This window comes from Panthera onca, chromosome C2, assembly GCF_046562875.1.
Source record: "Panthera onca isolate mPanOnc1 chromosome C2, mPanOnc1 haplotype 2, whole genome shotgun sequence".
Taxonomy (NCBI): Eukaryota; Metazoa; Chordata; class Mammalia; order Carnivora; family Felidae; genus Panthera; species Panthera onca.
In genome coordinates this window covers 114,944,168-114,971,439 of record NC_138347.1, presented here as the reverse complement: position 1 = coordinate 114,971,439, position 27,272 = coordinate 114,944,168, and the positions used below count along the sequence as shown (strand labels likewise).

Below are 27,272 nucleotides of genomic sequence, written 5' to 3'. Positions count from 1 at the left end.
CTCCAGTTAATTTTTTGTTTTTTTTACTTTGACATGAGACTGTACCAAGACTTGCACACATGGTGCCTGTGTTTTCTGTGGGTTACATTTTCACTCAGTTGCCATTCATTCATGAGCTCCACTTGGCTTATGTGCCATTAACTGTGCTCAGTGCTGGGCATACCTGCAGATGAGTGAGAACCAGACCCTGCTTGGGGGACTCAGCTCATCCTGGTCCAGCAGACAAAGATTCTTGAAACTGGACATCATTCTGTGGGCAGTGGAAGTTTGTATGCAGTGGGGAAGAAGCTGAGAGAGAGCAAGAACTGATTCGGTGTTCCCCAAGTTGCTGAGCCTTCCAGATCTGTGAATCCCCACCCCCAATCTTTAGCGGGCTGTTGGCTAAGGGAATAAACTGACCGTTGCTAGTCTACTGAGGATTAAAGAGCTATCTCATTCAGGTAGCACAATCAGATTAAAAATGTTTTCTCTAGGGCTTTTTCTTTTCATTTTTTTTTTACAGGGTGCAAGTGTCAAGGGAATGAGAAAAGGGGTATAGCATGGTTAAGATCATCGCTTCTCGGCCTTTTGGCTAAGATCAAGTGTAGCATGGTTAAGATTGACTTGCCTTTAATCTTACCTCCACGGTGGCCCCTACTGAACCCAGTCATAGGGTTAGTCCTGGCTTCCAGAAAATATTTGCCTTGACAATATGGACCAAACCTGATTCTGGTCAGCTTTGAGGCTCCAGCGTAGTCCTATCTGATGTGGTAGGGCAGCTCTATAGTTCGTGGAACTCTGGAGAGGAACACACATTTCTATGGTCAGAAATGACCTGTGAAAACCCTTGAGAGACATTAAATTGGAGACTATTGTGTTTTTTCCATTAGTCCAGAGCAGCCAGGTTTTCTATGGTGTTGGAGAAGGTTACTGTTTGTTCAGTTGAACACCAGATGAAGAAGCTGGCCAGCTTTTAGAAGATATATGAAAACAGTAGATATTTAAGCACTGGACTCATGCTTGGGGCACAGAGGCACTCAGAGGCAGAGGCTTACAGAATGGCCTCCAGGTTCACGCTGGGAGAAGAATGGCAGGTAAAAGCTTGCCTGGCACTTTCATTCATTTATCCGGTATTTTCTCTTATTATTATGTTATTATTGTTTTTACTATTCTGCTGGATGCCTATTGTTGAATTTGCATGACATAATTGCATATATTATAGAACGTCCCTATAGTGGAATTTTTTTCTTGAAACGATTTGCTTTTCAATACGAGAGTTACACCCTCCTGGCTACTTAAACAAGGCGTTAGGGAAATCAGAGTATTTTTATCTCTGATCCTTTCTGAGAATAAAATTTGGCCATCTGAGCTGTCCGTGTGGTTCTGCCAAGGACTGTGTCTTCCAGCCAAGTTGGGTCTTGTCCACAGTGATCTGGAAGCCAGTCTTCTGAATAAATCACAAAATTGTTCTTGGAGAAAAAGTGGTTATTTACAGGTAGTTTACTAAATGATAATAAGGGAACTCTTAGAGCTGAGAAAGAGTTCCCAAGAAAGGAAGGAACTTGGAAGATGAAGCCTCAAGGCTGGACCCAGAGACCTCCTTGGAGAAAAGAAAAGAAGCCCCTTCCCTGCCATGGTGCAGTATTTTGCTGGGTTGTCTTGAGTCAGAGCTGGTTGACAATCCAGGGCTGACAAGCTGGAAATACCTCCAGTGAGGAACCAGTTGTCTGGTAGGAAAGAAATCACTTGCTGGGGGTTACTGATGGAATTCTCTGGGAAACTGCCACAGAGAGTGCTGTTGAACTTGATGAGAAGCTGGCTGGGCCACTAGTTGGCCGAGGTGGAAACCTGCCAGGAAATAAACTGCTTACAGGAGCATTGCTGAGCTGGCCCTGGGGAAGCCAGCTGGGGCCCCCACCATCACTGGGTCTCCCACACACCTTCCCAGCCACACGTGCAAGAACAGAAAACCCACCAGAACCAGGAAGAGAAGCCCATCTTTCCTCCAGAGTCCCACCAGTGTCCTCTACTGGCAAAGCTTAACATTCTGTCAGGGGGCAAGGAAAGATGCTTCATTTATCAGAAGCAGAGAGATGATTAGGAGATGGGAGCTGGAAGGCAATAAATACCAGCCAATAAATGCCACAGCTGGTAACAATCATATCTGGGGAGAAAAACTGATTGATGAGGCTCAGATGTGAGAGAGTAACTCACTTTTCACTGTAAATCTTTGCACTGTTTGCTTTGGAGGAGGGACATTGCGAAATTTCTTTAATGCATTATCTTGAGTTTCATACTATAAAATAATAATGTTGATGATAGTTATATGTCAGCCATTGTTCTAAATGCTTTAACTATGTTAACTTACCTAATCTTTCCTCAGTTACTTATTATTAGGCCCAATTTTTACACCTGAAGAAAATGAGGCACAAAGAGATTAAGTAACTTGCCCAAGATTAGCTAGCAAGTGATTGAGCTAGTAACTGGTAATCTGGCTGCAGAACCTGTGTTCTTAATCTCTACACTGTATTAATTTCTCACATCTATCAATGTTTACTGTGGCATGAAACATAGTGAACGAGCAAGGTGATAATCATTTATACTGCTCATCAGATATTTCCCAATGTCTCACTCCCTATAGGGGTGAGTTAGGTCATGTGATTAATGAGTTGTGTGTGCCATTTCTAGTCAAGCAATTCATTATTTGTGGGAGACCTTCCACAGTTCTCTTTCTCCTCTTGCACAGACTGGGTGATGGGTAGATGGCATGAACAAGAAATAAACCTTTGATTTTCTAAGCCCTTGATATTTTACTGCTGATTCTTTAAATTTTTTTAAATGTTTATATTTATTTTTGAGACAGAGAGAGACAGAGCATGAGTGGGGGGAGGGGCAGAGAGACAGGGAGACACAGAATCCAAAGCAGGCTCCAGGCTCTGAGCTGTCAGCACAGAGCCTGATGCAAGGCTTGAACTCGTCATATGCGAGATCATGACCTGAGCCGAAGTAGGATGCTCAATGGACTGAGCCACCCAGGCACCCCTGCTGATTCTTAATGGAGCAAAAATCTAGCTTACTTTTATTGCTATAAATGATGTATTTCTGATTAGAGTTAATAGCAAAACGTGTTTTATAAAATACCAATGAGATATATTGCTTGTTCTAAAATTTTTATTGCAATTTTGAACTTAGAAAAATTGAAAAAATTAGAATTATCCAAAGATAATTCTATCACTATTCTTCAGCTAGATTTATCAATTGCTCATATTTTGCTCTCTTTGCTCTATGTTTCTCACATGTTTTTTGTTTCCGAATCATTTAAAAGAAAGTTGTAGACATCATGAACTTCACTGGAAAAACTTCAGTAGGCATCTTCTAAGACCAAGAATATTCTACATGACCACTCTGAAAATCTTGGCCCCTAACTGCATTCACATATTTACCTTTTTGCTGTATTCTACAATATTGTATATACAAAATAGCTTGAGAATCTCAATTCTAATGTTAATACCATCTTAAATCTATGAAGTAGAGTTTAGATGTTTTGTAATCTCCTTTTTTCTTTACAATTAAGGACACCAAGGATGGGCAATCATGGTACTGTGTAAAGTACAGAACAGGGTAATTCAAGTAACTTTGAACACAGTCCTCTGTACATCTTTCCTAAGACACATGACAACAAAAGGGAGTGCAAAGAAATCTTGATAGTAATTTGATAGAGATTCATTTGCTTCTTTTTACATTTGATTTTAGGTTTTGATTTAAAAAATCTTTTTACTACATTTTATTGAATTGTTTTATGGACCACTTTTACTTGGTTCAAAAATCAGAACAATATAAAAAGGAAAGAAATGCCACTCTCATCCCTTTTCTTCACTCTGTTCCTACCATCCCCAGAAGGAGATATTTTCATTAGTCTTGCTTTTATCCTTCTTGTGTTCCCTTTTTTTTTTTTGTTGCAAAAAATAAGCAAAAACATATATATGTGTACATATATAAATAAATATATATATATTTATATGTATATATATATATTTATTTTATGTTTCCTTGTTTTTTACACCTCATTTTTTTCACTTAATAATATCATACTGGAAACCACTCCATATCAGGTTATAGAAATATTTCATATTTTTTAAATTATGACTGCATAGTACTCCTGTAGCGGTACCACAGTTTAATTTATTGGTGGTCATGTGGATTGTTTCCACTATCTTACTATTACAAGTCATATTGCAATGAGGAATATTGTACACACATTCTTTCATATTTATGAAAGTTCCCTTTCAAGGTAATTTCCTAGAAGTGGTTTTCCTGGGTAAATACATAATTATTATTAAGAATTGTCCAATTCCCTTCACCCGGGACTGTATCATTTTGCAGCCCCATGGGCATTGTATGGAAGTGTTTATTTCCCCATAGCCTCACCAACAGAGTATATTACCAAGTTTTTGAATTATTGTCAATCTGGTAGGTGACAAATTTTATCTCTGTATAATTTTAATTTGCATTTATTCTGAGTAAATGTCAACATCTTTTTACATATTTAAGAGTCAACTATGGGGTGGCTGGGTTGTTTAGTCGGTTAAGTGTAGCACTTTGACTCAGGTCATAATCTCACGGTTCATGGGTTCGAGCCCCTGGAGGGCTCTGTGCTGATAGCTTGAAGCCTGGAACCTGCTTTGGATTCTGTGTCTCCCTCTCTCTCTGCCCCTCCCCCTCTCATACTCTGTCTCTCTCTCTCAAAAATAACCATTAAAAAAAAAGGGTCAACTGTATATCCCTTTCTCATATTGTCTGTTTATGATTTTGTCCATTTTTCTATCAGGTCTTACATTCCATTCTTTTTTACTTGTAAGTACTCTTTATATATTAAAAAGATTAGTCCCAATGTAAGTGGCAAGTATTTTCCACCAATTTGTCATTTGCCTTTTGGCTTTCTTTGTGATGTTGTATGCCTTGCCAAAAAAAAAAAACCACCCATATATATATATATATATATATATATATATATATATATATGTGTGTGTGTGTGTGTGTGTGTGTGTGTATAAAACATATATATACATATATATGTGTATAAAACATATATACATATATATATGTGTGTATATATATATATATATATATATATATATATATATATATGTAGTTGAATTTATCAAGATCTTCTATTGTTACTTTGGGATCTTGTTTTATAGCTTTAAGAAGTTCTTTCCAAACCCGCTTATGTTTTCTTTCATGCTTTTTTTTTTTTTTTTTTTTTTTTTTGCATTTAGATTACTGATTCATTTGGAATTTATTCTGGTCCATAGTATGAGATAAAGATTTAGTTTTTACAGCATCCTTTTTTGGTAAAAACCCTTAAGAAAGTAGAGATAGAAGGATCATACCTCGAGATCATAAAAGCCATATATGAATGACCCAATGCTAATATCATCCTCAATGGGGAAAAACTGAGAGCTTTCCCCCAAAGGTCAGGAACAAGACAGGGATGTCCACTGTCACTACTGTTATTCAACATAGTATTAGAAGTCTTAGCCTCTGCAGTCAGACAACACAAAGAAATAAAAGGCATCCAAATTGGCCAGGAGGAGGTCACACTTTCACTCTTCACAGATGACATGATATTCTACATGGAAAACCCAAAAGATTCCACCAAAAAACTGCTAGAACTGATTCATGAATTCAGCAAAGTTGCAGGATATAAAATCAACGCACAGAAATCGGTTGCATTCCTATACACCAACAATGAAGTGACAGAAAGAGAAATCAAGGAATCGATCCCATTTACAGTTGCACAAAAAAAAAAAACCCCATAAAATACTTCAGAATAAATCTAACCAAAGAGATGGAAAATCTATACACTGAATAACTATAGAAAGCTTATGAAAGAAATTGAAGAAGACACAAAAAAATGGAAAAAGATGCCATGCTCCTGAGTAGGAAGAACAAATATTGTTAAAATGTCAATACTACCCAAAGCAATCTACATATTCAATGCAATCCCTATCAAAATAACACGAGCATTCTTCACAGAGCTAGAACAAACAATCCTTAAATTTGTATGGAATGAGAAAAGACCCTGAATAGCCAAAGCAATCTTGAAAAAGAAAACCAAAGCAGGAGGCATCACAATCCCTCTATACTTCAAGCTATACTACAAAGTTGTAATCATCAAGACAGTATGGTACTGGCACAAGAACAGACACTCAGATCAATGGAACAGAATAGAGAACCCAGAAATGGACCTACAAATGTATGGCCAATTAATCTTTGACAAAGCAGGAAAGAGTATCCAATGGAATAAAGACAGTGTCTTCAGCAAGTGGGACTGGGAAAGCTGGACAGCGACATGCAGAAGAATGAACCTGGACCACTTTCTTGTAAGAAAATAATAACTCAAAAAGAAACTCAAAATGGATGAAAGACCTATATGTAAGACAAGAAGCCATCAAAATCCTCAAGGAGAAAGCAAGCAAAAACCTCTTAGATCTTAGCCACAGCAACTTCTTACTCAACACGTCTCCAGAGGCAAGAGAAACAAAAGCAAAAATGAACTATTAGGACTCATCAAAATAAAAAGCTTCTGCACAGTGAAGGAAACAATCAGCATAACTGGAAGGCAACCGACAGAATGGGAGAAGATATTTGCAAACCACATATCAGATAAAGGGTTGGTATCCAAAATCTATAAAGAACTTATCAAACTCAACACCCAAAAAACAAATAATCCAGTGAAGAAATGGGCAAAAGACACGAATAGATACTTCTCCAAGGAAGACATCCAGATGGCCAACTGACACATGAAAAAATGCTCCACATCACTCATCATCAGGGAAATACAAATCAACACCACAATGAGATACCACCTCACACCTGTCAGAATGGCTAACATTAACAACCCAGGCAACAACAGATGTTGGCAAGGATGCAGAGAAAGAGGATCTCTTTTTCCCTGCTGGTGGGAATGCAAACTGGTGCAGCCACTCTGGAAAACAGTATGGAGGTTCCTCAAAAAACTAAAAATAGAACTACCCTATGACCCAGCAATTGCATGACCAGGCATTTATCCACGGGATACAGGTGTACTGTTTTGAAGGGGCACATGCACCCCCATGTTTATAGCAGCACTATCAACAATAGCCAAAGTATGGAAAGAGCCCAAATGTCCATCGATGGATGAATGGATAACGAAGAAGTGGTATATATATACAATGGAGTATTACTCGGCAATCAAAAAGAATGAAATCTTGCCATTTGCAACTATGTGGATGGAACTGGAGGGTATTATGCTAAGTAAAATTAGTCAGAGAAAGACAAATATCATATGACTTTACTTATATGAGGACTTTAAGAGACAAAACAGATGAATATAAGGGAAGGGAAACAAAAATAATATAAAAACAAGGAGGGGGACAAAAGAGACTCATAAATATGGAGCACAAACTGAGGGTTGTTGGAGGAGTTGTGGGAGGGGGGATGGCTAAATGGGTAAGGGACATTAAGGAATCTACTCCTAAAATCATTGTTTCACTATATGCTAACTAATTTGGATGTAAGTTTTAAAAAATAAAAAATAAAATTTAAAAAAATACAAAAGATTTAATTTTATCTTTTTTTGAAATGGCTATCCAGTTGTCCCTACACCATTAAAAAATTTTTTTTAATATTTATTTTTGAGATAGAGGGAGAGACAGAGCACGAGTGGGGAGGGGCAGAGAGAGAGGGAGACACAGAATCCGAAGCAGGCTCCAGGCTCTAAGCTGTCAGCACAGATCCCTCTGTGGGGCTTGAACCCACAAAGCATGAGTTTATGACCTGAGCCAAAGTCAGACATTTAACTGACTGAGCCACCCAGGTGCCCCCCCTACACCAGTTTTTTAAGTAAATATTTTTTTCTAGTGACTATCTTTATTCTTTAATAAATTTCTATATATGTTTGGATCTATTTTGCAATGTCTAGTCTGTTCCATTGGTCTGTGTATTTATCTATTCATGTTATATCTTTTAAAATCACATGCAAGTATTACCCACCCATTCTTCTTGAAAAATAATTTTTAAAAAGAGTGCAGTGTTCATGGGACTTGGTGACTAACTGAATGTGGAAGCTGAAATAGAGGAAACCCTATTGGCTAACTCCCAGACTTCTTTCCTATTTGCCTTGGGTGGAGAGTAAGGCTGTTTGCCAATAGGTGCCAAGGACAGGATGTAAGAAGTGAGTATCAACAAGGATAGAAGCCTTGGATGACACCAAGGGTATGAATGGGAAGGAGAAACCAGGAAAAGGACTGAGAATGTACAGTCGAAGAGATGTATGTTAGTTTCCTAGGGCTGCCATAACAAATTACCACAAACCAGGTGTTATAAAACAACAGAAACTTGCTGTCTCACAGTTTGGGAAACTAGAGGTCTGAATTCAGGTGCCAGCAGGTTTGGTTCCTTGGAGGTTCTGAGGGAGACTGTTCCATGCCTATATGCCAGCAGTGGTGGTGGTGACAATTCTTGGCGGTCCTTGGCTTGTGCTGCATCGCTCCAATCTTGGCTCTGTAATAACGTGGCCTTCATCTCTCTATGCGTCTTCACATGGGCCTCTTATAAGAACACTTATCCTTGGATTTAGGGCCCACTCTAATCCATGTAATCCATGTAATCCATGTAATCATTTGCCTAATTACATCAGCAAAGACCCTATTTCCAAATAAGGTCATATTCTGAGTAGATATGAATTTGGGGAACACTATTCAACCTCGTATAAGAAGGGAGAAAATCAAGTGGTAGAGGCAACGTGGAAATCAAGGGGGATACAATTTCAAGGTTCAATAGGTCCAGTGCTTCGGGAAGATCAAGCAAAACACTCCCAGAGAGTCATCTGCTGCTTGCTATCCTCTTGCCCCCCACTATCCGACCACCCAAGTTGCCTTTCGTTTGCCCAAACCTGCTGAGTATCCTGCCCTCAGGTCCTGTCCTTGCTGTTCCCACTGCCTGGAACTCTATCCCCACCTGCCTTGGCTGGTGGGCACCACCTCATCCTTTAGGTCTCATCTTGAAGCCCCAAAGGGCAGGCTTCACGTCCATTTTAGACAAATGTGTATCTCACGCCTCTCACTGTACTTGGAATGTAGTGGATTCTTAATAAATATATGTTGAGTGAATAAATGTACTTGACAGTACATTTGAATAAATGTAAATGACAGTGTATGAAGCATATTATTCAACAAATTGCTTTTTTGCTGTTACCATCATTTATTATTTTTTTCTTTTTTTTAAATGTTTATTTTTGAGAGAGAGAGAGCGAGAGCATGAGTGAGCATGAACAGGGAAGGAGCAGAGAGAGAGGGAGACACAGATTACGAAGCAGGCTCCAGGCTCTGAGCTGTCAGCACAGAGCCGGACGCAGGGCTGAAATCAGGAACCACAAGATCATGGCCTGAGCCAAAGTTGGACGCTTAACCAACTGAGCCACCCAGGCACCCCGCTATTTTTTTCTTTTTAACACTAAATCAAATCACTTACCTTCTGATATAGATTTATCTGGCAATATTCAAAGCTCTGCTCTAACCATCCTCGGAAAGTAGATTCTCAAATTGGGTATTTCATTGTTAATTTTTCACCACGAAGATGTAGAATAAAGTTTATTTATTCTCCTATAGTTTGTCTATACCAATATGCCTTAGAGTAAATTACAGATGCTGTAACACTGTGTTAAAAAGTGTATTTTACTTAACACTTACATGATATTTATTATGTCCCAGCTACTGTTTTAATCATTTTACCTTTATTAACTCATTTAATCTTCATAACAACCTAATGATGTAGTTACTTCTATTACCTCCATCTAATAGAAGACGAAACTGAGGCACAGAGAGGTTAAGTTACTTGCCTGAAGTCACACACTTGGTAAAAATTGAAACTGGGATTCAAAGGGGGCATTGTGACTCTGGATGGAATCTGTAGCCTCTCAACATACTTTTAACTTTTCCATAGAAAAGTTGTCTTTTTCATATAACCTTGTCCTGCAGCATGAGATTAAGAGATCAGACTGCAGATTTCTCCAGTGGTCCCTACCTACCAGCTCCAAATCGGCATCTAGCTGCTCACAGCACAGCACACACAGCTCTGGAAGAACATACAACAATGCGTATTTGCTAGGCAGTCCAAATCAGATTTAGGAAGGTGGTAACGTGACCAGTTTGGGCTCAAGGTGGAGTCACTCACATTCAGTCTGATGTCAGCAAACCAAAACTTTTAACTAAGTTTCTATGTTCAGCCCTCCCAAGAAAGAAAGGCCCAGGTCAACCAATCAGTGCTTGTCTGCTCAGCGCAGCTAACCTGACCCAGCTCCAACACGTCCCTTAGCTGTAAGGAAGGTAACCTTGCAATAACCAATCTGCTTTTGCCCAGTGTAACTTTCTGTTCCTGCTCACTTTCGTCTATCAGCCCTCTTGAATTGTACAACTACTCGGGGCTCCTTTTTATTTGGTAGCTTTGGTGCTGCCGGGTTCATGAATCTCTGAATAAAGTTAGTAAGATCTTTAAAATTTACTTAGTTGAATTGTGTTTTTTAAGAAAAATAAATGTTCTCTAATGTCTCCATAACCTGAAAGGAAATAATTCTACAAAAAAAAAAAATCCCAAAAACCAAACCAAAACAAAAAAAAAAACCTCACTAATTTATGTTGCTAATTTACATTACTAATTAGAACCCTTAATTTGAATTCTGGTTACTTTTTATCCTCAATAAAATTGCATGGCCCCAAGTGCTTTATATTTGCATATGTTAACTTTAAAAAAAAAGACAGTTATTTTACCAGCAAAAAATGGGTTTATTTGGGAATAGCAGAGAATTTCAACTCAGGACAGGCAAGCTATGCCAAAACCATACTCCAAGTTCAGAGAACAAAGGAGAGGAATGTTCTTCTATAGAGGAAAGTTGGGGGAGTTGGGAGAGGCTGTTATAAACAAAAAAGTCCATCTGAATAAACTGGGAGTTCAAAGGGTAGTGTCTTCTCATTGGCTGAATTGCAACAGTCTCTCATTGGCTTGGCTGTTGCTACGTAAGGTGAAAATCTTTCTTCCTGCTGGGGTTGTAAAGTATAGGTTTCTTCCTGTTGGGAATACAAGGGCTGCAGCCAGAGGTTTGGTTTGAGAGCTCTACCTTCAGCTCTCTGACTCCATTTGAATTAGATTTCCTTTACGGAGCCTCACACATAACAAAAACTCATTACAGTAATTACTTTTCCATAAAAAAAAGAAGTCATTTTACCCTGTAGGCCCACACCTTAGATGGTGTTTTGCAAAAGTTTTATCACGATAAATTATTGATTAGAATAGAAAATAGAATTCACTGCTGTTTTGTTTTTGTGAAACCTAGGACATAGAATTGCTATAGAAAATGGTCTCAATCATCACAGCTTTGTATAAGGTATTTAAAAACTTAGCTCTGGACAGCAGAAACTATACAAAATAGCAGTTTTTAGTTTCAAAAAGTGCAATGTCAAATCTCTACTGGGTATTTTATTTCATTCATACAGTATTTTATGGCTTGTAAAGTGCTTTACCAGCATAACTCATGGACCTAAGAACAGGTCTATGGGCATACGGAAAGAGTATTCTCGTCTCCATAAACAGACACAGATAACAAAACCGAGATGGAGCAGGAAGAATGATTTGTCGATAGTCTCTTGCCTGGGCTATAGCAAAGCTGTCCCTGGAATCCACCTTTCTAACTGCATCTATTCCAGGCATCCCATAGCTGCTGGCTGAGGAACACGTCCTGGTACAGTTAGGACTAACAAATGCCTCATGGGGTTAGAAGTACAGGTGCCTCTGTCAATTTTTAGCACCAGTTGGTGGAGGTGACTCCCTCTCCCACTGGTTGTTTCCAATAAAACTTCTAGCTCAGAATGCAGGTATATAAGGGGAAAGTCATCAGTAACTGCCTTGGTTGCCTGTGACCCAAGGACAGATCTGCTCACTTTCCATATTCAGCTAGACCTGGGCTGCATGATTAAAAACGCTGAAGCCCAAAGCATACTCCAGACTGATTGCATCAGACTCTGGGGTTGAAGTCCAGGCATCAGCTTTAAGATTCTTCAGGTGACTCTGATATGCAGCCAAGGTCAATATCGAGAGCAATAGAGAAATATGGTAAATCTCATCTGGTCTAAACCAGCAAGTCTTTATTAAATGGGTCAATCCTGATTCAAATATAACAAAAATTCACTGATGATCTGATTGGTCTACAAATTTTTGATTTATTATTATTATTAAAATAAAGCTCAATTTATACAGCAATGCTGCTCAACATTACACTTTACCAATATTCTCTAATTTAAACTTCTCCTGAGGTAGGTATTCTCTCCAATTCACAGGTAAGGAACTAGGGGTACTTGGGGCTTTAGTGACATACCCGAAATTATATAGCTGCTAAGTGGTGGAATTGGGATTCAAACCCAAGTAGTCTTGATTCCAACTCTCAACTACAACTTCTGAGCAGCCCTGCCTACATGTAAATTATTGATTCCATGGGCTGGTTCTATGCTTGGTTGTTGGCATTCATCTATCTGTGCCTTTATGCCCCTCAAAATCAGTGCTGGCAACTGAGACTGGCTCAGATCTTCCTCCTCTCTGGAAGGAAGGAAGGTGGTGCCTTCCTTCCTTGAGGGAGGTGCCATGTTCTGTTCTACACCCTTGTATCTTCCATGACCAGAACAATGCCTGACACACAGTGGGACTCACACCTTACCTATTTGTTTGAATGAATGACACTCTAAACCATGTGGACTATACCCATTTGACTAGTTAACACAGTCTTATTCCTAATACATTTACAATAAATGCTTTGAGAAACCAATACTGTGCTATTCAGCTGGAAGTTAAATGAAACATTTGATCAACTAGAAGTCCACAGTGAGAGCATGAATAACTTTTCCAGGAGATTCTTAAAACATTAAAAAGTTCCATATACAACTATAGACATTTGAGCTGAAAGGTACCTTAGAGAAAAATGTAATGACCCCGGTGTAATCTCATTTGAAATTCAAAAATTGAGTCCTCCATTCTCCCTCTTCCTTTTCAAAAAACAGGTTGGACACCATGCAGTGAAAGAGGAAACCAAACAATGCTTGTGTTCAGTAGACTGCAGTGTGATGCTCAGAGGCTCCAGCAAAACCTGCAAAAGTCAAAACATTGTAGTTACAGATTTCCAGAAATGTAAAATCTATTTTTAACATTTATCATAGAATGTATTTAACTAGTATGAACTGCTCCCAAAACTCAAAGTACCAATACCAAACAAAATCACTGTAGTCCCTACCTAGTCTAGTAATAAAAAGGTCAGTCTTCCTCCTGACCTACGTACACCCACTCACTGTTCCTTTGGGCGCAGGCTGACCCTGGATCTTTCAAGTCCAGTGCTGTCTTTACTTCTCTCAGCCACATGGTGTCGCTGTTGAAGACCAATTGGTTCACCTTAAAATGATTCCTCTGCTGTGAGGAGCCCATAGCATGCTCTGTTCTGAAGGAGCCATAAGGGCTCTTCAGGGACAGTTCCCTGCAGCACCCGGCTCTGTCAGAGGCCCTCATATGGCCACCCTTTCAACCCAGCTCTTTTAGTCTCTGTACACGCAGAGCTGGCCCCTGAATCTCTGAGTCGGAATGGATTCCACTGTCTACAGAATTCTCAGTCCTTTCACTCCAGTGATCCCCAAGAGGTGGAGTGGCGGCATTATTTCCACCATCTATCCCCTACCCCCCAACTCTCCAAACATTAAGGGCCTCTCTATTTCATCTTTCCCTGGATATTCAGGGCTCCTCACCCTTTACTTACCTGTCTTCTACAGTGTAAATTGATATGTATCCTCCTAAGGGAAAACTCCCCTGGGGAAGTCCACGTAGCCATTTTCTACCCTGGCACTAGGAAAAATAACTTCCACTTCTCTCACTAAAGAAATAGATACAAGAAAGATTAACTCCTGTTACAAAATTATGATAAAATAATACCAAATACATTTTCATTCTATCATCTTTATTTTTCAATGAAGTTATAGATCTGTAATATAATATCTGCATTATGGGAAATACATCCAATGCCCTTAGAGGTATTTTATCCTTCCAATTCCAATTCCAGCCCTGTGCGTGTTTTTACTATAATCTGCTTATATATGGTCTGGTCTAATGTCACGGGCATTGAGAAGGGAGTGAACTTACTCAAGTCAGGCGGCAAACCTGGGATGAAAGCCCTGACCCCTAGTCTAGTGCTCTTTCTGCAACACTACCCTGCATCTCCATTTCTGACGATACTACCAGGCTAGGAGGGCCAAGGGATTAAGTAGCAGCCGGATGGGAGATAGAAATAAGTCAAAGCGAATGGTTAAGGTGGACTCCTCAATATCTGCTTCCACCACTGAACACACGTCTTTCTCCAAGGACTGCTGAGTTCAAACTGCTGCTGGTCTTTGGAGTCACCTCACTCTGCTCTACACTTTCCCTGTCCCTCTCTCCATCTTGGGTGCAAAGTAACCCAATAAGGGGTTCCCACCAAATCTATGTATAGTGAAGCCAGCATCCATCTTATCAGGTCATATCATCCCCAGGCATGGCTGGCCCAGCCAGGAGATACATAGATCACACAGTCTTATGGGACTGAGCTCTTAAATCTGTGGAATCTGACGCTAACTCCAGGTAATTAGAATCATATTTAAATTAGAGAAAAATGTCAGACAACTGTTGATGTTCAAAGTATTGGAAAATTGATTGCTGGTGTGGGAAAACCACTATATTTTACTGGGTTTCATTTGTTTGAGACTCTACTTTTATGAAAATAATAGCACTGCTACTCTGTGCTGGAACTAGGGGTGTGAATGTGTCCATCCCAGCCATCATATTTGCATTGTCTCTGCCTTCCTAAAGCACATGCTGGACACATAGTGAGTGATCCCACACTCCTTGAAATGGGTAACATTTCTATCCCAGAAGCCCTTCATGTGCCCCTTCCTACACAACCCATATCTCCCTCCCTTTTCTCCAAAAGTAACCACTCTCCTGACTTTACAGTAATCATTTCCTTATTTTTCTTCATAATTGTATTACCCAAGTGCATCCCCAAACACCGTAATTTAGTTTTTGCTTTGTGTGTGTGTGTGGAGGGCAGATGGAGGGACAGTTGGGATATATCTTACATCAAAGGAAAGGATTTTACAATGAGCAGTGGTTCCCAAACTTGAGTAAGCATCAGAATCACCTGCTTATTAAAACACAGAAGCCTCACTGGGCTCCACTCCCATGTGGGCTGATTCAGCAGATCTGAAGTGAGGACTGAGAATTTGCATTTCAAATCAGTTCCCAAGTGACGCTGATGATGCTGGGCCAGAACCACACTTCCAGAACCATAGATTTAGGGTACATGGGACAGGATCCAGGCCTGCTCTAAATTCATTTGTGAATAACCAGGCTTCTTATTTCCAATAATACTTGGAAATCAGGATTTGATGGCTCCAGAATTTTACAATCATCTGTTTATTTTTTTTCACTACACTGGCAAATGATGATTTGCTTAGCCAGTTTCCTTACATCCTAACAAAAGATTCTAGGTCTGAGATCCTGTGAGCTCTTGTATTTAGGCCATCATGTGGTGCCAAACCATCCCTCTATGAAGGTCAGAAGCCCTAAGGTGGCTGAGTTCTCTTGGATGATTAGCCTCTAAATTTGGATGCATTTTTTTATAAAAAGAGATCAGTAAAATCCTAAGATTCTCCATTTTGAACACAAGCCAGAAGGGAAGGTCTCCATCCCCAGCCACACCAAGTTGTCAAACACAGAAACTTCTCTTTGACATCTTTTCACTTTCATTACATTTGCCACTCCGGCTAGATAGCTGTGCAAACTGAAAGTATGAGTTGGATGGTGATATAAACCTAAATGAAGACCCAATCTCTTCCAACAGAATTTATATGAGGTAAAAAGGAGAGTACTACACAGGGAGAAAAACTAATATTTATTTCTGACTTTCTTTTCATCCTTCAGTGTATTAGGTACTATGATAGTCTCCAAGATGGCACCCAGTGTTCCTCACCCTCCTATCTTGTACCAGTGTTGGTCTGTGTAACCAACAGAATGTGGCAGAAGAGACAGTATGTAACTTCCAAGACTAGGTATAAACACCTGCAGCTTCAATCTTTTCATCTTGGGCCTTTCTCTCTCTGTCTCTGTCTCTCTCTTTCACACACACACACACACACACACACACACACACACACCCCACTGACTCTAGGATCAGCCAGATGCCTTGTCATAAGCAGCTCAATGGAGAAGGCTACATTCCAGGGACTAAAGCCTCCAGCTGACAGCTTCATGAATGATCTTGGAAGTGGATCCTCCATGCCCAGTCAAACCTCAGATGACAGTAGACCCAGTTCCCTTTGCAGCCTCATAAGCAACCCTGACCTAGAACCTGAGTTAAACTGCTCCTGGATTCCTGGCCACCGAAACCATGAGGAAAAAAAAAAAAGTTTATTGCTTTAAGCTGCTAAATTTTGGGGTTATCTGCTATGAAGCAGTAGATCATAAATACAGGTGCTTTTCCAATTTACTCCCTTTAACCCGCAAATAGTCCTGAGAGATACCTATTGCTGTATTTCACTGAATCTGATGTCATCATTTGCAAGATGCTTCATTTATTCTGTGATGCATTAATAAAAGAAGGAAGTGCTGTTATTTAAACTGTGATAGGTCTAAGATGCACTCCAATTTCAGGTATGTTACAGTGTGATGAAAATGTGCATCTTAGAATTAATGAAATGTGTTATCTGTATTTTGCAGCAGGGATTTCTTCTCACACATTGGGAAAATGACAGCTTTGTTTTTCATCCCCATTATTTAGCTTGGTGTGGAGTAACCATTTAGTATGTTTTGAATAGAGAGGTCAGCTGTCTGAATGGATACAACCTGACTTCTAGAGCCATGCTGGGCTCATCATGGCTCTTGTTTTTAATTAAAGATCAATAAGGGGAATTTCTAAAAGAGTTGAGCACTCCTAATTCTCGTGTTAGTCAGAGAAAGGCTCTTTTCTGGATTTTTAATCATCACCATCCTCTACATTTCCTCTTACTAAGGTGCAAATATACTGCTTGTGTCGCTCTATAAAATCAGCCCAAGCTGGCCCAACTCCTTAGAAGAGCTGACATCAAGTGTCTCTTCTCACATACATTATCTGAACCAGACGTTATCATTCCCATTGGACATAGGAGGGAAAATCAGCTAAGAGACATTAAGAAACTTGCTTAAGATAATAAAACTAGAAAGTGATAGATGCAGGAGTGCTACCAAGCTGTTCTCACCGCTACCCCTCCCACATCACCGAGCCTTCTCTAAAGAACAGTAGTGAGGCCTTGTCTCCTGGCCTTAAACGATAGTCACAGCAAAGCAAAAAAGGCAGCCAACCCCCGTGAGAATTTTCAGTAGCCTCTAAAAATGCCTTTTATATGAATAGCCTGCTGTCTTTCATCTTGGGAACACAGAGTGTTTCATCAGCATTATCTCATTAGTCCTCATAGCCCCAGACTTTTCAAATAAATGAGTTAATGTTTGCAGAAAGTCCTTGAGAGCTAAAGACTAAGCACAGTTTGAAGGTACAGCTTTGTCCTAGAGCCTGAGCAGCCGTCACAGAGTCTGTTCAGCCTCTGTTGGAGAGCTTTCCTGTGAAAACACCAAACTTTTCAAGTCATGGAGAAGGAGCCAGGACTAGGAGGAAGAAGATCCAGCAAAGCCGACCCTGGTTTGGAGATGGGGTGGATCTATAAAGCAGAGATGACAAAGGGGATTCCATTGGCAAACTCTGATCAATTATTGATGCCCACCTGATGGGCTGAGAAGGATCCTAAGGCCATGTCTGGGCTCACTGGGAAAGAGTTTGGGAAAGGTCAGTGAGGTCTGCCATGGGTGACAGGACAAGTAAGTTTGCAGCATATATTCCAGAAATTTGCCCTTCTTGCTACAGATCAGTGAGCGACTTTCTAAAATCATTTATTAGTTCTAGGAGTTTTTTTGTTGATTCTTTTGGATTTCCTACAGAGACAATCATGTCGGCTGTAAACAAAACCAGCTTATTTCTTCTTTCCCAATCTGTATGCCTTTTATATCATTTTTGTCTTGTTTTGTTATATTAGCTAAGACTCCCAGTATGATGTTGAAAAGGAGTGATGAGAGGGGACATACTTGCTTTGCTCTTGATCTTGGCAGAAAACACTCTAGTTATTCACTTAAGTAAGATGTTAGCTGTGGATTTTTGTAGATATTCTTTATCAAGTTGAGGAAATTCCCTCTATTCCTAGTTTGACAAGAGTTGTTTTGTTTTGTTTTGTTATCATGAATGGGTGTTGGATTTTGTCCATATATTGGTATGAGATGTAATTTTTCTTCTTTTTTAGTCTGTTCATGTGGCAGATTACATTAATTGATTTTTAAATGTTGAACCAGACTTGCATTCATGAGCTAAATCCCACTTAGCTGTGATAGATAATTCTTTTTATACATTGTTAAGATTTGATTTGCTACTAGATTGTTGAGAATTCTTACCTCTATGTTCATGAGAGATGTTGGTGCCTAGTTGCTGGGTGATTTTAACATACAGAGTTGAGCTCCTGTTCTAAAGTTCAAAGGAAGAAGAAGTTATATGCAAAGTCTTCACATGTTGGGTGGCTCCTGAATCCCAGAGTTCATGACTTGGGTGAGGAAGATGATGATGAGGCAAGAATTAATGAGAGTGATAATAGAATGGAACTACTATTCTAATCCTTTTATTCATGGACAAAATAATAATAATATGACACAAAACTTTATAAATTACAATGATCTCATATAGGATCTAGTTTGACCATCCTAATGCTGATAGGCAGTTAGAGATTACATTATTATCTCCACTTTGCAAATTAGGAAATTGAGGCTCAGAGAGAAAAAAAATGACTTCTCCAAGATCACCAGTCATAACCCAAATCCCAGGTTCCTGAGTGAAAACCAGCACCCATTCTGCATGGTTCTTTGGCTAATCAAATTTCTGTGGACCTTTAGTTATTCAAATGTGCTTGTTATTTGGTAAAAGTCAAAGTCGGAGTCCAGTTGTCATTTAATTCCCTGAGGCATTAAAGGGGGAGTGAGGGGCATCTCGATGACTCAGTCGGTTAAGTGGCTGACTCAATTTCAGCTCAGGTCAAATCTCATGGTTCATGAGTTCAAGCCCCACACTGGGCTCCAAGTTGACAACATGGAGCCTGATTGGGATTCTTTCTCTCTCCCTCTCTCTATCCCACCCCGCTCAAACTCATGTTCTCTCTCTCAAAATAAACAAACGAACTTAAAAAAAATTGTTTTTAATAAAAGGGGGGATGACTTCCAAAGAAAGAAAGAAATCTTCAGAAAGGAAAATAGAACCACCCCCTTGTGGTCTATGGAAACGATTTCATTTAGTTTGCTTTACCCTCAGAAACAGAGATGATGGGAGAGTAAAAGGTGTGGAGCCAAGAAAAGTGTGGTGCTCAGGGAAGGTCAAGGGAGCCTCTGCAGCCCTCCTCATACTTTCTCTGTATCTGGGTGTGGTTCTCCCACCTAGCACATCTACAAGCTTCCAAACCCTGATGTTCTCATCTGCATAGGGAGTCCTGAAGATGTGAATATGAATACTTCTCTCATTATACAAGATGAGACTCACCATTGCCTCTAGTGTGACACTTCCCTGGGCCAAAGAAACGCCTAATTGCTCACAGATTACCTGACTCACAGGACACCCTAACCCTCTAGCCAGAGGTGCTAAAGACTGAATCATCCAACTTGCCTTTGCAGAAACTGGTTACTAATATGTCATTTCATTTCTGTCTCTTTCTAACCTCAAGCTTTGCCTGCCTCACATCCATGGCATGTCCTTGCTCCCCATACCTCTACACCCATGCACAAGAGGATGCATAGGTAAATGCAGAGGAAAGTTTCTTCTCAGTCTTTGCAAGGGTTTGTAGGTTACATATACCAGTGCCCACATTCACATACAAGCACACCCCACGATAAACACATTGGGACTTGGAAATGGAGTTGGTGGAAGATCTGGCTTTGACCCTAAACTATGGAGGGACGAAATGACTTATAATTAAGTTACTTATATCTCTGAAATTCTATTGTCTGTCCCACTCAGAGACATCTCCCGCTTGGAGGCCAAGACAGCTACAGTAGAAACTTTCATTTCCAAAATTGTGACATTGGAAATCGGCACTCCTTACAAACCTAGGGAGCTGGGGTCCTTGAAGGACAGATAATATTCTCCTAGGGAAGTGGAGCAAGATCCAGAAGGGTGGTAACCCTGCATAGCTATTCAAGAACAGCAGATGTAGATAAAGCACATCAGAGTTTCTGTACATTGAACAGGCAGCAGCTAATTATATTGAGAATTTTTTTTCTTTCATCCTAAGTTCCTGGTCATCATTAAAAATTTCCTCTGACCTCTATCATCTATTGTCCCTTTACAAGTTTACCATATTTCCAAATCCGTGATTCTCTTCTTATCTGCTATTTACTTTCTTTCCAAAGCTGCAGCCCTAAGGTCTGTGAGTTAAATAATTTGGGAAGTTTTGAGTTAAACAGGTTTTACAAGAAGACTTCTCAGAGTTTATGGAATGTTAATGGGTGTGGTGAATCTTCAGGAAGATTTGTCTTGTGTGTACTATTTCCCAGACTTTTTCCAAAGAGGTCTCATAGGACATCTGTTTAGTTTAGAAGACGCTGATGAAGTCCCAGAGACAGCTAGTATTTCCTCTGTTGTGGGCTGAATTGTGTCCCCTCAAGAAAGATATGTTGAAGTCCTAATACCTAGTACCTCAGAATGTGACCATATTTGGAAATACAGTTTTTACAGAGGTAATCAAATTAATCAAGAGGTTATTAGGGTGGACCCTAATGCAATTCAACTAGTGTCCTTCTAAGAATGGGAAATTTGGACACAGATATAGATATGCACAGAGACAAGTCTACATGAAGAGACATAGGGAAAGGATGTCCTTTTACAAGTGGAGGGAATGCCTGAGACTTCCAGAAGCTAGGGGAGAGTCCTGAAACAAATCCTTCCCTAGCAACTTCAGTGGGAGCATGGCTTTGCTGACACTTTGATGTTGGACCTCTGGCCTCTAGAACCGGGGGAAAATAAATTTCTGTTGCTCTGAGCTACTCAGTTTGTGGTACTTTGTTATGGCATCCCTAGGAAACTAATATATTCCCTAGTATCCATTCTTCTAGCTGGTTGGCCAGTAAACCAGTTTCATTCTTTTCTCTCTCTACTTATTAAAATGTTTTTTAATTTCTATAATAAGTTTAAAAATAACAAAAATACCCATTCTTCTCCTGTTGTAATGGAAGTGTCAATTTTTAGTGAGACAAATGGCCATCTAGACTAGACGTCAGCAAACTCTTTCAGTAAAGATTTAGATAGTAAATATTTCAGGTCTTGTGGAACATAAGTTAACTTTCACAATTATCCATTCTGCCACTGCAGCAGGAAGGAAACCATAGACACTACGTAAACAAATGAGTATGGCTGTCTTTCCACAAAACATTATTTACGAAAACAGGCAGCAGACCAGATTTGCTGACCCACTGATCATTGAGTACCTGCTACCTGCCGGGCATTATTCTAGGAGCCATGAATACCAGGGTGAGCCACATGGTCAAGGGCTCTGCATACTAGAGCTTGTAAAATATTGTTTACAGCTGGGTCGTCAGCACCTTGTACAGGACAGGGCATGTAGTGGTCAGTTCAGATATACTGAACTCGTGACTGATTGAAAATCCCTTGGATGAAGAGATGAGCCAAACCTTCGGGGTGCTGGGCCAGGGGGAAACTCTGGGTTCCCTGGAATGCTAACTAGAGCACAACAAAAGAACCTCTATCGGCAGTTCGAGTCCTTACCAAGGCAAAAGCAAACAAACCAACACCGGTACTATATGCACCAAAAAAACACGTACAAGAATGATCATAAGAACATATTTCCAAAGATACAAAAGCTGGAAACACCCCAAATATCCATTAATAGAATCAGAGTAAATAAACTGTATTATTTTCAAATAATGGAACACTATACAGCAAAGGACAAGAACTCCTGCTACATAAGACAACACAGATGAATACCAAAATTATTACAAATTGAAACCACCTACCTTCCAACCCCCACTTGGACACTGAGGACTAAAACCATAAACTGCTCCACAGCTTACTGTCTATATTACCATGATTTTATTACTCCATAGTCTTCATTAACATAGCTTTACTATTCCAGGATACTCTTGCCCAGGCAAATAACTTTATTTTTCATTATAGAACTTCCCAAAAGACCCCATCATCTCTTCAATAGAAAACATCAAGAGTTCATATCTCAGGAGTCTTTGAACCTTTCACCTCAAAATCCTTGCCATGCTTTTCCCACAGTCCTAAATGATAGAATTCCTACAAATCCTATTCAAGTCTTCGCACTGAAAGACTCACCTGAACCAGAATCAAAATCTCAAATTCAGCCTTTTCCTTCTCCCTCCAATGAAAGTTCTTTCAAGGTGGTATTCTCCCTGATGGCCGTAAGCAATACATTCAGCGTTGTCTCATGAACAGATTGTCCTGCTGATATTTCAGGAGTCAACATTCAACAACATAACGTTCAGTGAGAAAAACCAGACACAAGGAAAGCATGCTTTATTATTCAATTTCTATAAAGTTCAAGCACAGACAGAACTAATCTATGGTGATAGAAATCGGAACTGTAGTTACTCTGAGTGTGTGTGGTGATGGTGATGGTAGGTACATACTGTCTCAGAGAGGACACGAGAGAGTTGTCTGAGTGCTGGGAGTCCTACATCTTGATCTAGATGGTGGTTACATGTGTATAAACATATGTAAAAATTCACTGAGGTAGGGGCACCTGGGTGGCTCAGTCTGCTAAGCATCTGGCTTCAGCTCAAGTCATGATCTTGGGGTTCATGAGTTCGAGCCCCAAGTTGGGCTCTGTGCTGACAGCTCAGAGCCTGGAGCCTACTTTGGATTCTGTGTCTCCCTCTCTCTCTGTCACTCCCCCCCTTCATGCTCTCTCTGTCTCTCTCAAAAATAAATTGAAATTTAAAAAAATTCACTGAGCTACACATTTTTGTGTGCATTTTACTACATGTAAAAAATTTACATTTCAATAAAAGTTTAAAAAGTTAAAAACTTAACCTAGGTGTCAGAGATTATTGACAGAACTGAGTGTAGTTTTAGAACATCTACTTTAGCCAAGGGATTAAACAATAGGGAGTTAAGTATTCTGTGAGATCCCAACCTGGCCCACTTTTTTAAAAAGTATCTAAATTGACAAAGATGAACAAACACAAAAATTATTTTGTGTTAAAAGGGGAGGAAGGACCATTTTTACTAGCCTGGGGTGGGTGACAATTTCTCTACATAATGTGCTGTGAATCATCTCCACAAACCAGGCTGGACCATGTCCTATAACCCCGTTGTTGACCATCCCTCTCATCTCAGAAGAGGAAAATGAGGAAAATTCAAGCTATGCTACAAAAACCCCTGATAAAAGGCCAATTCTCAAAGTAAAAGCATTTCATTGCTTTCATTTTTAAGAATGGAAAAACAGATATGTAACTGATATTTATAAAAATCTTATTTGGTAGCTAGACTAAGTAGACACCACGTACTTACATTTCCCAAACACAGAGTGGGAATTATAGCCTCCCCACAATATTTTTAGCCTGTGGTTACTGCCTGTCTCACCTGGCCCAGCCCTTCAGCTAATTTCCTGCACAATTATTCTCCAGAGTTCACTGAAGAATGACTCCTCTGTCCACCGAAAGGAACAATGGTTTTCTCATATACTTGGGGATTTTCCTTCAAAGACTGTGGATGACTCCCTGAATGATTTCAGGAATGAATATTTGTTTTCTCATTTTTGCTTTCTTTCCAAATGTAGTATGTGTTTATTGTAAAAACTTTAGTAGGTATAGATAGGAAAAATGAATCAAGACAAAAATCACCCAGAATCTAACCAAAATTACTTTTTAGTGCATATATATAATAAATATAAATATAAATATAAATAAAATTTTATTGTGCTGACATTTTACCAAACCAGTTCCTTGTTGGACATTTAGGCTCTTGTTATTTTTCTTGGTATAAATACTACTCCCAAAATTATCCCTGGAACTGAACATCTTTTTGTTTATTTGTTTAGGTTTTATTTCATAATCATAAATTTAACTTTGCAATCAAGCTACACTTAGAGGGGAATAAGGAAAATATGGAACCCATAGAACTGCAGTGAAAGCACAAAGATTATAGGATATTTCTAGTCGATGGGGGTGAAGGGATACCCTCCTGAGCTACAGAAGGAATGGGCTGGTAGTTAAGATAAAACACAAGCCAAATTATTAGATTTGTCCACAATCAGCACTGGTGATCTTCTTGCTGTGTTGCCATTGCTGGACCCAAAGCAGTCTATACTTCCAAATATTCATGCTCTCTCTCACTTTGCCAAAAACCACATGCCGACCACCCAATCACTCAGGTGTGGCAGTGCAGATGAAAAATTGAGAACTGTTTGTGTTGGGTCCAGCATTTGTCATGGACAAGATACCAAGACCTGTGTGATCCAGAATGAAATTCTCATCATCACATTTCTCCCCACAGATGGACTTGCCATTATGGATTATGAAGTCAAGTCACCTGGCACATAAATCCTGGAATAATCCTGTGACAGCAGGAAAATTTATAACCAAATCCTTTCTCCCCAGTGCTCAGAGCATGAAAGTTTTCTACTATCTTGGGAACTTTGTCTGCAAACAGCTCGATGGAGATTTGACCCAAGAGCTTGCCATCCATAGCAATGTTGAAGAACTCGGTGGAGTTGACTGTGGCTGGGAGGCTCAGGGGGCTCCGAGTGGTGGCATCTGCAAGGCTGAAATCAAATATCCTTAATGATTCTCCTAAAATAAATTACTAGAAGTTATAGATATATAGATAGATGATAGATAGATAGGGAGGTAGATGGTAGGTAGACAGATGATAGATAGGTAAATAGAATAGACAGATAGACACATACACACATACACTGGGTTAAAAAGGATATGCAGACCTTACAGATTGTTGCTTTTCTGAAAAGTTGCACCAAATCCCATACCTGTTCCCATGGTAGGTAAGCATCAGAGGAAACATAGTCAAAAGGGTCTCACATGCGTACAAGAAACAAACTGTAGTGAAGGTAATGCTCCATCAATTTCCTCAGACTTTACTTCAAGAGATTCCCTATATCTAGCAAGTTATTTATAAATTTGGCAACTATGGTAAATTTATACTCGGAGGGAACTATCTAACCTTTGGGCCATGTGTGCTATTCAGGTGACTCAGATTCTACAGTAATTGTATTGCTTTTATGTTGCCAGGTGATATAATAAGCTGTTTTGGTACAATCTCTGAGGGAGTTTCCAGTCAAATTGAAGGGTTTGGAATATTATAGACCCACCATGTGAGCTATAAATATAAATAAACTAGGGTAGAAGGTGATTTATTTTGCTATTTCCTCTGGAAAATGGCAATGTCTACTATTAAAGAATTTACAAACTAGGGAAAACTTTGAGTCACTCAAACTTCAGCTCTGGGGTGGGATGACTGAGGGTCACAGGGACCTGTCAAAGTCCCCTTTGGGTGAGTGGAGAGGCTGAGTCAGTGTTGGAGGAGACAAGACCCCAGCACCTGGGCAGGGGTAGCAGAAGAGGAAGAGGGGGCCAAGGACAGAAAACCAGCAAAGCATGGGTTTTCATGTTAGATTGACCTGAAGTCATATCATAATATGCCTTGGGCATATTACTTAACTTCTCTGAGCTTTGACTTTGTACAGTGGAGACAAGCAACACTTCCTAGGAATGCTGAGAGATTTCAGTGAAATAATATGTGTAGAAACTAAGTATAGTAACTGACCCATCGAAGGAACTCAATAAATGGTTGCTATTGTTACTATCATGATTAATCATTATTATTGTTGTTGCCTTGAGGATAAACTTTAAGAAAAAGAGGTGCTTATACCTGATCATTATGCCTCTTGTTTGGATTTTCTCTTTCAGGGGCTCTTAATCTGGTGCCCAAGAATTCCCAAGAGACCCAGGGATAGATACCTGGGAGAAGGGGTGTTAAACTCCAGAGAGGAAAAAAAAATGCCAATGTTTTTACTAACCTGTAAGGAAAATATAGTATTTCCTTTGTTATGACTACATGAAACAATTCACAGTAGTATCAGCAATGCTGATCATGCTTTGATTAACAATACAAAACATATATGATTATAAACAATATATAAATTATATGTTACTTCTGTATCAAAAGTACAGTTGTTCTTAGACCCACCCCCTAGACCACTGCCTGCCTTCCTGTCTACAGAGGCTGGTGTGATGGAGCTGGCTGTCAGGTAAACTGTATTATAATTTTCAAAAATATTTTGATAAAAATATCACAATATTTTATCAAAAACATTTTGATGAAATATCACAATTCGATTAAAGATCATGCTTTATTTTATGCACTTTTAAATGGCATTCTTCAAAGAAGTCTGTAGTCTTCATAGGACTGCCAGAGGGAGACAGAAGCACAGAAAAGATTAGAACCGTTCCATGGGGAAGCCACTGTAGGGCACCCAGCACACAGGAGGGACTCTGCTGTCCAACAGCCCGAGAAGCTCCTTTATTAACTCATCTATTACCCAGGCCAATAAACACGAAAAGCAGAAAACTTCTGAAGATAATTCCCAATAGATCAGGGAATCCTGTCTCTTGAAAGGGCCTAACTCTGTATAACAGATATAAAATATCAAGGGAGAAAATGTCTGTTACCCTCCCCAGGAGCCTGATGCCTCAGGCATCCAGTAGAAAGCACCTAAGTGGTGTAATGACCCCAAGGTAATGGCACAGCAACAGCAATGCACAGAGAACAGAGAAACGTAGAAGAAGGAGAGGATGAGGGAGAGAAAGTGGGATAAAAAACCCAGAAGACACAAAGCCCTAAGCAATAAGGGCTGCACACCCCTCAGGCTGTAAAAAAAAAAAAAAAAAAAAATAGGGAGAGAAGTTTTAAGCTTATTTATTTATTTTGAGAGAGAAAGGGCGAGAGCACACATGCACAGCATGCACATGAGTAAAGGAGGGGCGGGGGGGTGGAGAGAGAGAATCTCAAGCAAATGCACCATCAGCACAGAGCCCGATGCAGGGCTGAAACTCAACAACCGTGAGATCATAAC

At 39.7% G+C, this 27,272-nt stretch overlaps 1 long non-coding RNA gene and 1 pseudogene across 2 annotated transcripts; both read right to left on the bottom strand.

Annotated features, from left to right (window-relative positions):
* Positions 1-622: 622 nt before the first annotated feature.
* On the bottom strand, positions 623-13,918 carry LOC144617374 (uncharacterized). Its single transcript, XR_013557776.1, has 3 exons — positions 13,811-13,918; positions 12,978-13,153; positions 623-777 (listed from the first exon to the last, which is right to left on the bottom strand). It is a non-coding gene; the product is annotated as an uncharacterized LOC144617374 (long non-coding RNA).
* An 8,305-nt stretch (positions 13,919-22,223) lies between these two features.
* LOC132683216 (peptidyl-prolyl cis-trans isomerase A-like) lies at positions 22,224-27,254 on the bottom strand (annotated as a pseudogene). The gene is made up of 2 exons (XR_013549826.1): positions 26,069-27,254; positions 22,224-24,944 (listed from the first exon to the last, which is right to left on the bottom strand). The product of XR_013549826.1 is annotated as a peptidyl-prolyl cis-trans isomerase A-like (transcript).
* Between the last annotated feature and the right edge of the window lie 18 nt (positions 27,255-27,272).